This window comes from Lithobates pipiens, unplaced genomic scaffold (genome assembly GCF_037356315.1).
Source record: "Lithobates pipiens isolate NorthernLeopardFrog02 unplaced genomic scaffold, aLitPip1_a1.2 Scaffold_35, whole genome shotgun sequence".
NCBI classification, from domain to species: Eukaryota; Metazoa; Chordata; class Amphibia; order Anura; family Ranidae; genus Lithobates; species Lithobates pipiens.
Genome location: NW_027507811.1, coordinates 5,521,207 through 5,533,559, shown reverse-complemented (window position 1 = coordinate 5,533,559; position 12,353 = coordinate 5,521,207). Strand labels below are relative to the sequence as shown.

The following is a 12,353-nucleotide window of genomic DNA, read 5'->3' as shown; positions in this document are numbered from 1 at the left end:
GTATTAGAATTAGCCTGCCTATGTTACACCCCTTGTATTAGAATTAGCCTGCCTATGTTACGCCCCTTGTATTAGAATTAGCCTGCCTATGTTACGCCCCTTGTATTAGAATTAGCCTGCCTATGTTACGCCCCTTGTATTAGAATTAGCCTGCCTATGTTACGCCCCTTGTATTAGAATTAGCCTGCCTATGTTACGCCCCTTGTATTAGAATTAGCCTGCCTATGTTACGCCCCTTGTATTAGAATTAGCCCGCCTGTGTTACGCCCCTTGTATTAGAATTAGCCTGCCTATGTTACACCCCTTGTTACCATAAAAGTACAATTGTAATCTTTTCTTTCTTTTCTGACACTTTTTTTGTTTACAAGTTAAAATCTGTATTTTCTGCTAGAAAATTACCTATAACCTCCAACATTATATATTGTGTATATATGTGTGTGTATAGAGATATACATATATATCCCCAAACATTATATACCGTGTGTATATATATATATATATTTGTTTATTTCTAGCATTGACCCTTGAAAATAAAATGGAAGTCGTTGCAATGTTTTTTATGTCCCACTATATTTGCGCACCAGTTTTTCAAAAGCAAAATATTTTGAAAAATACTATTAAATTAGTTGTAATGCAAAAAAACAATACAATAAATAACCCGCTGTTTTGTTAAAATAAAAAAAAATGATGTTATGCCGAGTAAATAGATAACCAACATGTCACGCTTTAAAACCGCGCACGCTTGTAAAAATGGCGTCAAACTACGATACTTAACCACTTCCCTACTGAGGTACATAGACAAATGACGCTGGCAGGAACACTCCCTCGCTCCGGGCGGGCATCACATGATGTCCCGGGGGCGGGCAGCGGGGGGGGGGGGTTGAGGGGGTCCCTTTGGGATACAGCCCATCCCCGATCTGGGTAAAGAGCCGATGAAAATGGCTCTTTTTCCTCATGACCAGCTGTGTCCAATCACAGCTGGTCACATGCACTGTCTTTGTCCATGCTACTTGTGCGCGCCCCTAGGGGTCCCCGAGTTCCTGTCACCAGCCCATCAGAGTTCCTGTCACCAGCCCATCAGAGTTCCTGTCACCAGCCCATCAGAGTTCCTGTCACCAGCCCATCAGAGTACCTGTCATCTGTTTCTTCTGCCGTAGACCAGAAGTGATGTCATGGTCCTCCTAGATCATAGAGGTGATCAGAGATGATCTGGTCTCTGTTCACCTCCATGGCCAGCCGCACAAACTGTTGGATCGTTTCCTCACCCGTAAGAACGGTAAGCCTGAGAAGCACTGCCGAACAGGGGAAGGGGGGCGGGGGGAGACCCCCTGCTTCTAAAGGCGACCCAGCAGCTAATCAGCCACTCAGATCTCTTTTGTGAGAAACAGATTCGCCGGTCACATGCACTTTCTTTGTCCATGCTACTCGTGCGTGCCCCTAGGGGTCCCCGAGTACCTGTCACCAGCCCATCAGAGTTCCTGTCACCAGCCCATTGGAGTACCTGTCACCTGTTTTCTTCTGCCTTAGACCAGAAGTGATGTCATGGTCCTCCTAGATCATAGAGGTGATCAGAGATGATCTGGTCTCTGCTCACCTCCATGGCCAGCCGCACAAAAAGTTGGATTGTTTCCTCGCCCGAAGAAAAACGGTAAGCCTGAGAAACACTGTCAAGCAGCGGAAGGGGGGCGGGGGGTAGACCCCCTGCTCCTAAAAGCGATCCAGCAGCTAATCAGCCACTCAGATCTCTTTTATGAGAAACAGATTCACTGATGAAAATGGCTATTTTTCCTCATGACCAGCTGTGTCCAATCACAGCCGGTCACATGCACTGTCTTTGTGCATGCCACTCGTGCGTGCCCTGAGGGGTCCCCGAGTACCTGTCACCAGCCCATCAGAGTTCCTGTCACCAGCCCATCAGAGTTCCTGTCACCAGCCCATCAGAGTTCCTGTCACCAGCCCATCAGAGTACCTGTCACCAGCCCATCAGAGTACCTGTCACCTGTTATATTTTCTGCCCTAGACCAGAAGTGATGTCATGGTCCTAGATCATAGAGGTGATCAGAGATGATCTGGTCTCTGTTCACCTCCATGGCCAGCCGCACAAACTGTTGGATCATTTCCTCACCCGTAAGAACGGTAAGCCTGAGAAGTAGCCGGAGTCCAAGACATAGATCTCCAATGGTTCGCGTCCTTCCTAGGAAATCGGTCACAGACAGTGAAACTAGGAAAATTCCTCTCCGAAACTCGGGCAGTCACCTGCGGAGTCCCTCAAGGCTCTCCGTTGTCACCCGTTCTCTTCAACATTTACATTCGCCCACTCCTTCAAATCATCAGATGCTCAGATCTCTGCTTCCACTCTTACGCTGACGACACGCAACTTTATTTCCAGATCAATGGAAAAAAAGATCACCAACAACAACTTGAAAACTGCCTCAAATCAATAGAGGACTGGATGACCACCAACTCCCTCCAGCTGAACCAATCAAAGACAGAGCTTCTTATCTTACACCCAAAACCTCCTGGTCTCCACCAACCGTCTTTGGGCAGACTATCTCCCCAAAGACCAAAGCGAAGAGTCTCGGGGTTATTTTAGACGCACAAATGTCAATGGATGCGCAAATAGGATCTGTAGTCAGTGGATCTCACCATCTGCTGCGCATGCTTCGCAGACTCATCTCTTTTATCCCAAAGAATGACAAAGCAGTGGTAGTTGGAACAATCATTAATTCACGACTGGACTACGCAAACTCGCTTTACTTAGGATTACCACAATATCAACTTGCGCGATTACAACTGATCCAAAACACGGCGGCAAGGCTGATAACAGGAAAAAAACCCTGGGAATCCATCTCTCCTTCGCTGAGGAGCTTACATTGGCTAACCGTAAAAAATCGTATCACGTTCAAGACCCTTTGCCTCACCCACAAATGCGTGCATAGAGAAGCTCCGCAATACCTAATGGAGAAAATAAATCATTACACACCAAACCGCAGTCTTCCATCAGCCAACAAAAACCTCCTCCTCGTGCCCAAAGCCCGGTATAAATCCAAGGGTGATCGGAGATTCGCTGTCCAAGGGCCTCGGCTATGGAATGCTCTACCAATCAACATCCGCCTGGAAGAAAATCACCTGGCTTTTAGGAAAAAACTCAAGACCTTCCTCTTTTAGCAGATGATCAAAGCTCGCCACAGCGCCTAGAGGCGATTCAGTTCGCATTGTGCGCTATACAAGTATTTCATTCAAACACTGCCAAGCAGCGGAAGGGGGGCGTGGGGGAGACCCCCTGCTCCTAAAAGTGATCCAGCAGCTAATCAGCCACTCAGATCTCTTTTATGAGAACCAGAATCGCCGGTGAAAAATATTACCGGATTTATGGCTGATAGCTTCATGGCTTCCAGCCTCCTAGATCATAGAGGTAAGGAGGGACAATCAAGTCTCTCCTCACTTCTGTGTCAAGCCTGGCAAACCGCCGGATCGTTTCCCAGGCTCACCGGGGGGAACGGTAAGCCAGAGAAACACTGGCGAGCGGCGGTGGGTTTGGGCGGGCGACCCCTCCCACTACTGCTAAAGGTGATCCACACTCTTTGACTTTTTAATTTATTTAGCAAAAAAATAAAATCTCAGTGGCTAATACATACCACGAAAAGAAAGCTCTATCTGTCTTTAAAAAAAAATGCTAAAAATGTCATATGGGTACAGTGTTACATGACCGCGCTAATATCATTCGAAGTGCGATAGCCCTGAAAATTTACCTGGGCAGAAAGGGGGTAAAATTGCACGGTAGGTAAGGGGTTATATAGACCCTTACATGTCAGGAGATGTTTATATAAAGATGGGAAGTATGTAGCAGCTGAATGAATAGACCCCCTAGCAATGTTATTCCCAGGATGCAGCTAGGGGGAGCTCTAATGTTTAGAGTGTGACCACAGGAGAGAGATCCCTTCTTCCCCTCAGTAATGACATGGATTGGGTACTGTATCCAACAACGTTTCAATTCTCTTCTTCAGGGATATGAATCATCACTCTGAAATCAGAGAATTCTACCACAATATAACACTCTCTATATGTATACATATACATTGCATCATATCAAACATATATATAACATTGATAAGTATGTTAAATCTCCTGCAGAGCTCCAGTACTTCCACCAAGGAAAAACAAATCCTCCTATGCGCCTTCCTTGGTGGAAGTACTGGAGATCTTCAGGAGATTTGACATACGCACAGGAAACCGACATGACCACAGGTGAGGGGGCTGGCTAAATACTCCCCCCCCACGGGCTCCTCCCATAAATTAAGGCCACCATACTGGCCTTCTTACCTATGGTTGGAGCCCTATGGCCGATACCGATACGGATAACATTCAGAGTTGACATAAAACATACCACATGAAATGGACCTGAAAGTGTGCCTTTGGTCTAACGTACGGTATACCAAAATAAGGAGCTAGTTCTTTATTGATTTGAGTTTGATCATTGAGCGAGTTTAGTAAATGTCCGAGCCATTTCTACTCGCAGGGTTGGGGATGTAGCGAGCGAAGCAGGCAGACTTCCACCTGCCTAGTCTTTTAATGACATGGTCTGGGACCCTGTGAGGGGATGCTGCTGAGGCTGCCCCAATACGAAAGGAGTGTTCGGAGTATTGGCTAGGGTTCAGGTGAAGGTTGCGGAGAAGTATTCTCATGTGTTCCATAAACTGAGAGGTACTCAAGGGTTTGACAGGAAAAGGAAGAAGGGGACTGGAGTCCAGCTGTTCGGGCAGTAGTGATGATAGTTGGTTGAGTGTAGCAACTGGACACCAGCTATTATAGGTTCTGTAAAGATGGATGTCTATCCCTGAGCCTACTTGCTGGGTTTTAGAGACCGCTAGGTGAAAGACGAAGTGAGCTTTGTAGCGGACCGAGTGGCGTTTACGTAGGACTTGGCCTGAAGAATTGCTGCACGTGAATTCTCCAGGTTGCAAGAACCCGTAGTAGGCCAAGTACATGGCTGCTTGTAGGACCTTACTGGGGAGGAGACCAAATGGAGAGGTCGTCAGGATGGTCGACATACCCCTAAAGATGACTCCTGTTATGGGTAATCGTTTGGCGCTGACCACCGGTTGGAGTTTCTGAACGGCACGTAGAATGGCTCGTATAGCGTGGTATGAGAACAAGGAGGGTTTTGCGGGGTCCCGTAGGGACAAGAAATGTTGGATGCCTGCTAGGTATAGGCGAATAGTGTTGTGTGATAGGGCCAGCTGGGTATGACAGTATGAAATGAAGGCCAGAATCTGTTTGATGCTTGAGGTCTCCCTGGAGTGGTGTGACAGGAATTTGTTGAAGGCCCTCCAGGCAGTTTGGCAGGCCTTGAGGGTGTTGTGGGAGAGTAAGGTGTTGATGAGTTGAGTCGCTGTTTGCAGGTGTTGAGCTGATCCAGGGTCAGTTGAGACCAGGCAGGGATATCGGCTGATACTGGGTCGGCTCCGGGCACCTGTTCAAAAAAAGGAGGTGTAATGCCGCGTACACACGAGCGGACTTTTCAACATCCAAAGTCCGACGGACTGATTCCGTCAGACTATTCGATCGTGTGTGGGCTGCAACGGACTTTTGATTCGCCAAAGTCTGACGGACTTTAGAATATGGAACATGCTTCAAATTTTTCCGACGGAACTCCGCCGGACCCGGTCCCTTCGAAAAATTCGCTCGTGTGTATGCTATTCCGACGGACTAAAACCGACGCTAGGGCAGCTATTGGCTACCGGCTATGAACTTCCTTATTCGAGTCGAGTCGTACGTCATCACGTTCGAATCCGTCGGAGTTTAGTGTGATTGTGTGTGGCCAAGTCCGCTCAGTCGAAAAGTCCGTCAGAACTCTGATGGGAATTCCGGCAGAACTCCAGCAGAACTCCTTCGGAAGTCTGTTGGACATAAGTCCTCTCGTGTGTACAGGGCTTAATTAAAACCATAGAGCGCATCTGCTGCGAGGTTGCGGTTGCTCAGAACAATAAATGTTAAACTGAAATTGAAAAGACAGTTGTACCAGCCTACGCAGGAAGGACATGACTGCGAGGGATTTGGACCTGCCATTATTAATGATCTCTGCTGTGGCTTGGTTGTCGGTGGTGAAGGCCACAGTTTGCCCGGTCAAGCAATGACCCCAAAGCTGTTCAGCTGCCACTATGGGATAAAGCTCAAAGAGGGAAGATGTTCTGGTGAAGCCCGGTATTGCTAGTATCTGTGGCAGCCAGGGTCCTGCAAACCAGAGATGGCCAAAAATTGCCGCGAAGCCTGTGGATGCCGCAGCATCTGTCACTACCTGGGGCGACGGGGAAGATACGGTGGGAATAAAAAAGGAAATGCCGTTCCAGGTGGAAAGGAACTCCTTCCACATGGAGAGGTCCGCTACTGCTGCGGTGTCAAGACTGAGGATCTGGTCGGGATCTTGCGTATGGGAAAGGAACACCAGTAGGCGGGACACGAAGGAGCTGCCCTGTGGGATGATGCGCATGGCAAAGTTAAGCATCCCTAGGAGGGATTGCAGCTGCTTCTTGGTGCACCCTCTAGTGTGGGTGAAGTCTCGGAGGACCGACCCTAATGCGGGTCAGTTTGTCTGGGGGGAGGCTGGCCTGCATGGTACAGGTGTCAAGATTGATTCCAAGGAATGTGATCATATGTGCTGTAGAGATGGCCTTGCGGTTCGCGATTTGCCAAAGCGGCGGACTTCTGCCGCTGTTCGCGGCGGCCATATTCGCTTACATTGTGAAGAACTTTGACCCATGACACATCGATCATGGGGTACAGGACAGCCAATTGAGACATTTCAGCACATGGACATACCCCCTACCCTATAAATAGACCTGATCTGGCGGCCATTTTACATTCTGTCTTTTGTCAGTGTAGGGAAGGGACGCTGTGTGGAGCAGGGACAGTCAGTCTAATCACTAGCTAGCTATTACTATTAGGTCCACAAAAGTTATTTTAAGGACTGGTATAGGTGTACAGTATATAGGGTTGTAATACACTTATAATATACTTTCTTTCAAATATAGAAAGCATATTAACTTCACTGTTGTGCTGCTGAGTGCTGACCGATTCTGCAGCTGTCTTTTATCAGTGTAGGGACTGAGGGACAGTTTGGTGTTTGGAGCAGGGACAGTCTGCAATTCACTAGCTACTAGGTCCACAAAGGTCCTTTTAAGGACTGGTATAGGTGTACAGTATATAGGGTTGTACACGTATAATATACTTTCTTTCAAATATAGAAAGCATATTATACTTCACTGCTGAGCTGAGTGCTGACCGATTCTGCAGCTGTCGTTTCTCAGTGTAGGGACAGTTTGGTTTTTAGAGCAGGGACAGTCTGCAATTCACTAGCTAGCTACTACTAGGTCCACAAAGGTCCTTTTAAGGACTGGTATAGGTGTACAGTATATAGGGTTGTAATACACATATAATCGGGCTGGACTGGGACAGAAATTTGGCCCTGGACTTCATCCAGACCGGCCCACTTACAGTTTGAGTGTCCCATCAGCACTCCCTTACATCAGAGTGTCCCATCACCAGCCCCCTTACAACAGAGTGTCCCATCACCAGCCCCCTTACATCAGAGTGTCCCATCAGCACCCCCTTACATCAGAGTGTCCCATCAGCACCCCCTTACATCAGAGTGTCCCATCAGCACCCCCTTACATCAGAGTGTCTCATCAGCACCCCCTTACATCAGAGTGTCCCATCAGCACCTCCTTACAGCAGAGTGACCCACTGAGCCATCGGCCCACCGGGAAACTCCTGGTAGTCCCGATGGCCAGTACATGCCTGCGTATAATATACTTTCTTTCAAATACAGAAAGCATATTATAGTGCATTGCATGCAGTGTTGCTGACCGATTCTGCAGCTGTCGTTTCTCAGTGTAGGTAGGGACAGTTTGGTGTTTGGAGCAGGGACAGTCTGCAATTCACTAGCTAGCTACTATTAGGTCCACAAAGGTCCTTTTAAGGACTGGTATAGGTGTACTATTTGGTGTGCAGTATATAGGGGTGTAATACACGTATAAAATACTTGCACATATAGAAAGCATAGTATAGTGCATTTCCACTGTGCAGCATTGTGACTGCTGAGCGGTTCTGCAGCGATACTACAAAGAGTGACAAACGCAATTAGAAAAAAGTATTATAACTGGTGTGATAGACCAGTGGCCCCCCAAAAACGACAGATTGAAGTGGGGTGTTATATACCTTCTTCAGCCCCATACACACTATCAGATTGTCTGCTGATTTTTTCCATCAGTTTTACCAAAACCATATAATATGAGGTCAAACCTTAGGGGTTTCAATGTGTATGCAATCAGGCAGGCCCTTGTACTACATGGTTTTGGTAAACCTGAAGGAAAAAATCAGCAGACAATCTGATAGTGTGTATGGGGCTTTCCACATACATACTGCACTTCTCTAGAGACTTTTGTCACAGGGTCATTTAAAAAATGACAGGCAGAGGAATAGGCAGGCCCTTCCGCAGGGGTGGTAGGGGTAGGGCAGGAGCAACAGGCTTGAGCCAAAGTGGCAAATTGCAGAAGGTGTGTGCGATTACGTCAAAGGACGCACCAGACTTGGTTGAGTGGCTCACTCAGCCTTACTCTTCTGCACCCTCCTCATCCTCTCGATCTGCACCCTCTTCTTCACTCTCTGCTGTGTGCACCCCCAAAGACACTACCACCAACACCACCACCATATACCCTCCGCTTGAGTCACAGGAATTATTTTCCAATCCATCACAAGACATTGCCGATGTGCAGTCACTCTTGGCATTGGATCAGGAAGAGGAAGTAGCAACAACCGCCACTCAGCAGTCTGACGACAGTACCCAGATCAGCCCAAGGAGGAGGTTGGTCCCCGGTGCTGCTGCCTACTCCGAGATCTCTAATTATAGCGGTGGGGAAGGTGACGTTGATGATGACATGTCTGGTGATGTCACGTGGGTGCCCACAAGAGAGGAAGAGGAGGGGAGTTCAGAGGGAGATATGGACCAGCAGATAGGGAGGAGAAGCAGGCGGAACTTAGATTGAACAGGAGGGACAAACCAGACTGCTAATGTATCAGGAGCGAGGCATCAACCATGTACGGTCACATCTGGCGCTCCCAAAAAGCCCGCACATGGCTCCGCAGTGTGGGCTTTTTTTAACGTGTCCACTGCTGACAATAGTGTTGCCATCTACAATCTTTGCAGTCAACGCATAAGTCGCGGTAAGCCCAACACTCACCTAGGGACGACCGCCTTAAGAAGGCACATGAGCTGCCATCACCCAGCCCAGTGGGAGCAACAGAACACACAAAGCCACACTGCAGGCTCTCACCGTCCAGCCTCGTCTTCTACTTCTCCTTCTCCTCTCTCCTCACAATTGTCCTCCACTCCACCTTCCATCAGGCCGTCATCACGTTTTTCTGCAAAAAGGCAGGCTTCCATGGGCCAAATGTTCGAGGGTAAAAAAATGATGACGCCGGATAACCCTCTTGCCCAACGGTTGACCGCTGGCTTGGCAGAACTGATAGCCCGCCAACTACTGCCATATAAACTGGTGGACTCGGAGGCCTTTCGAGAATTTGTGGCCATTGGAACACCACAATGGAAGGTCCCAGGAAGGAAGTATTTCTCAGAGAAGGGCATCCCAGAGCTATATGGCCATGTTCAGCAGCAAGTGAATGTATCTCTGGCACACAGTGTCGGTGCCAAGATACATCTGACCACAGACACTTGGTCTAGCAAACACGGGCAGGGAAGGTATATCACTTTTACTGCCTACTAGGTGAACCTTCTGATGCCCGTCAAGCGTGGCACCCGTGTAGACTTGGTTTTACCGCCACGGATTGCATGCAGGCCTGGCTCTTCTTCTCCTACTCCGTCCTCCCTCTCCTCCTCGGGTGACTCCTCCTTTTCCGCTGCTAGCGTCTCTGCCGCTGCGCCGCCCAAGATCCCCAGAACCTATTCGACATGCCAGGTGAGATGTTGCCATGCTGTGCTGCGTCTGTTGTGCCTGGAAGCCAAGAGCCACACTGGCCCTGCACTCCTTTCAGTTTTGCGTTCACAGGCAGATCAGTGGCTAACACCGCTCAATTTGACAGTTGGTAAAGTGGTGTGTGACAACGGTGCCAATCTGCTTAGAGCATTGAAACAGGGCAAAAATGGCACACGTCTTAAACTTGGTCGTGCAGCGATTCGTTGTCAAATACCCTGGGGTCTAGGACATCTTGCGGCAGGCAAGGAATATCTTGGCCCATTTCAGAAGATCTTACACGGCCATGGCTCGCCTTGCTGACATTCAGCGGCGACACAATCTGCCGGTCAGATGTCTTATTTGCGATTGTCTGAAGCGATGGAACTCAACCTTCTATATGCTTGATAGGCTGCTCCAGCAGAAACGTGCAGTTAACGACTACCTGTAAGAACTCTGAACCAGAACAGGTTCTGGGGAGCTTGTTTTTTTTTTCTCACTGCGCCAGTGGCTGCTCATGCACGACGCATGAAGACTTCTGTGGCCATTTGATGAGATCACCAAACTGGTCAGTCGCAGCCATGGCGCCATCAGTGACATCGTACCTTATGCCTTCTTTATGGAGCGTGCATTGCATTGTGTCATTGATCAAGCCGTGCAGGTACAGGAAGATGAGGAAGTCGCAATGCTGGATGAATTCCCAGGGGGGGCTACTCTATCTGAGACAAGTCAACAACAGGAGTCTGAAGAGGAGTCAGAGGAGGATGGTGCCAGGACGAATGAGGAGGAGCAAGAAGAGTATGCTTTAAACCTTTCTGGGGTCCCTTTTGTTGTGCGTGGATGGGGAGAGGAGGACGACATTATCCTGGATGATGAGCAGGAGCCTGGCCACCACACCCCCCAAGTTTAGTGCAAATGGGGGCCTTCATGCTCCAGTGTTTTAACAGGGACCCCCGTATAAAAAGCATAAAGGTCAAGGACCAGTACTGGGTGGCAACGTACTTAGACCCCTGGTACAAACACAAAATGGTGGAAATGTTACCACCATCACAGAGGGCTGTTAGAATGGAGCACTTACAGGCCTTGCTTAGAGAAATGCTGCATTCTGCTTTTGCGTGCGCTGGCAGAGGAGGAATTCCCACTCCCAGAGAAAGAGTTGCGGGTACCAATCCAACAGCGCCTGCAAGAAGAGGGCGGTTTGAAGATGTGTTGGTCACTTCTGATATGAGATCATTCTTTCAGCCGACCCATCGACAGGTGTCATCCGGATCCAGCATCAGGGAACGCCTAGACCGTCAGGTATCCGACAACATCGGGTTAACGGCCGATGTGGACGCTCTGAGAAGTGATGAACCCCTGGACTACTGGGTGGGCAGGCTTGACCTCTGGCCAGAGCTTGCCCAATTTGCAATGGAACTGTTGGCTTGCCCCTCGTCCAGTGTCCTGTCCAAAAGGACATTCAGCGCAGCAGGGGGGATCGTGACCGATAAGCGTACTCGCCTAGCTCACGACAGTGTTGACTACCTCACATTTATAAAAATGAATGAGGCATGGATCTCGGAGGAATTCAACACATGTGACCAGTAGACCATGTATATGCATAACTCTATAAACGATTTATTTAAACGAGCATACAGACCTTTTTTCTACCTTTGGCTCACTTCCTTGTACAAAAAAAGCACACCGTACTATATGCCCGTACCCTCCTGTTTGAAGAGGTTGAGCGGCTCTCTATCACGGTGCTGGTGTCAGTGCTCTCACGGTGCTGGTGTCAGTGCTCTCTATCACGGTGCTGGTGTCAGTGCTCTCTATCACGGTGCTGGTGTCAGTGCTCTCTATCACGTTGCTGGTGTCAGTGCTCTCTATCACGGTGCTGGTGTCAGTGCTCTCTATCACGGTGCTGGTGTCAGTGCTCTCTATCACGGTGCTGGTGTCAGTGCTCTCTAGCTCGGTGCTGATGTCAGTGCTCTCTATCGCGGTGCTGGTGTCAGTGCTCTCTAGCTCGGTGCTGATGTCAGTGCTCTCTATCACGGTGCTGGTGTCAGTGCTTTCTAGGGGTGCAAGGGATCAAAAAACTCATGGATCGGATCGTTCCTCGGATCAGAGTCACGGATCGGATAATTTTTTCAGCAAATAATAATTGAATTTGCAAAAACCTGTGAAAATGCCACCACCATATAGTCCCCACTGCAATATACATCTCCCCCACTGTAATATCCACGTCATCTCCCCTAATGTAATATTGGCTGAGCATGGATGGGTATGGCAGGGTATTGGCTGGGTAAGTATTGGCAGGATATTGCAGAATATTGGCAGGGTATTGCAGAGTATTGGCAGGTTATTGCTGGGTATTGCAGAGTATTGGCAGGGTAAGTATTGCAGAGT

The 12,353-nt window shown here is 48.6% G+C and overlaps 1 protein-coding gene across 1 annotated transcript in view; it reads right to left on the bottom strand.

The window, feature by feature from the left end:
- Nucleotides 1–12,353, bottom strand: part of LOC143955908 (uncharacterized) — an 865,587-nt gene that overhangs the window by 164,372 nt on the left and 688,862 nt on the right. The window lies entirely within an intron of this gene.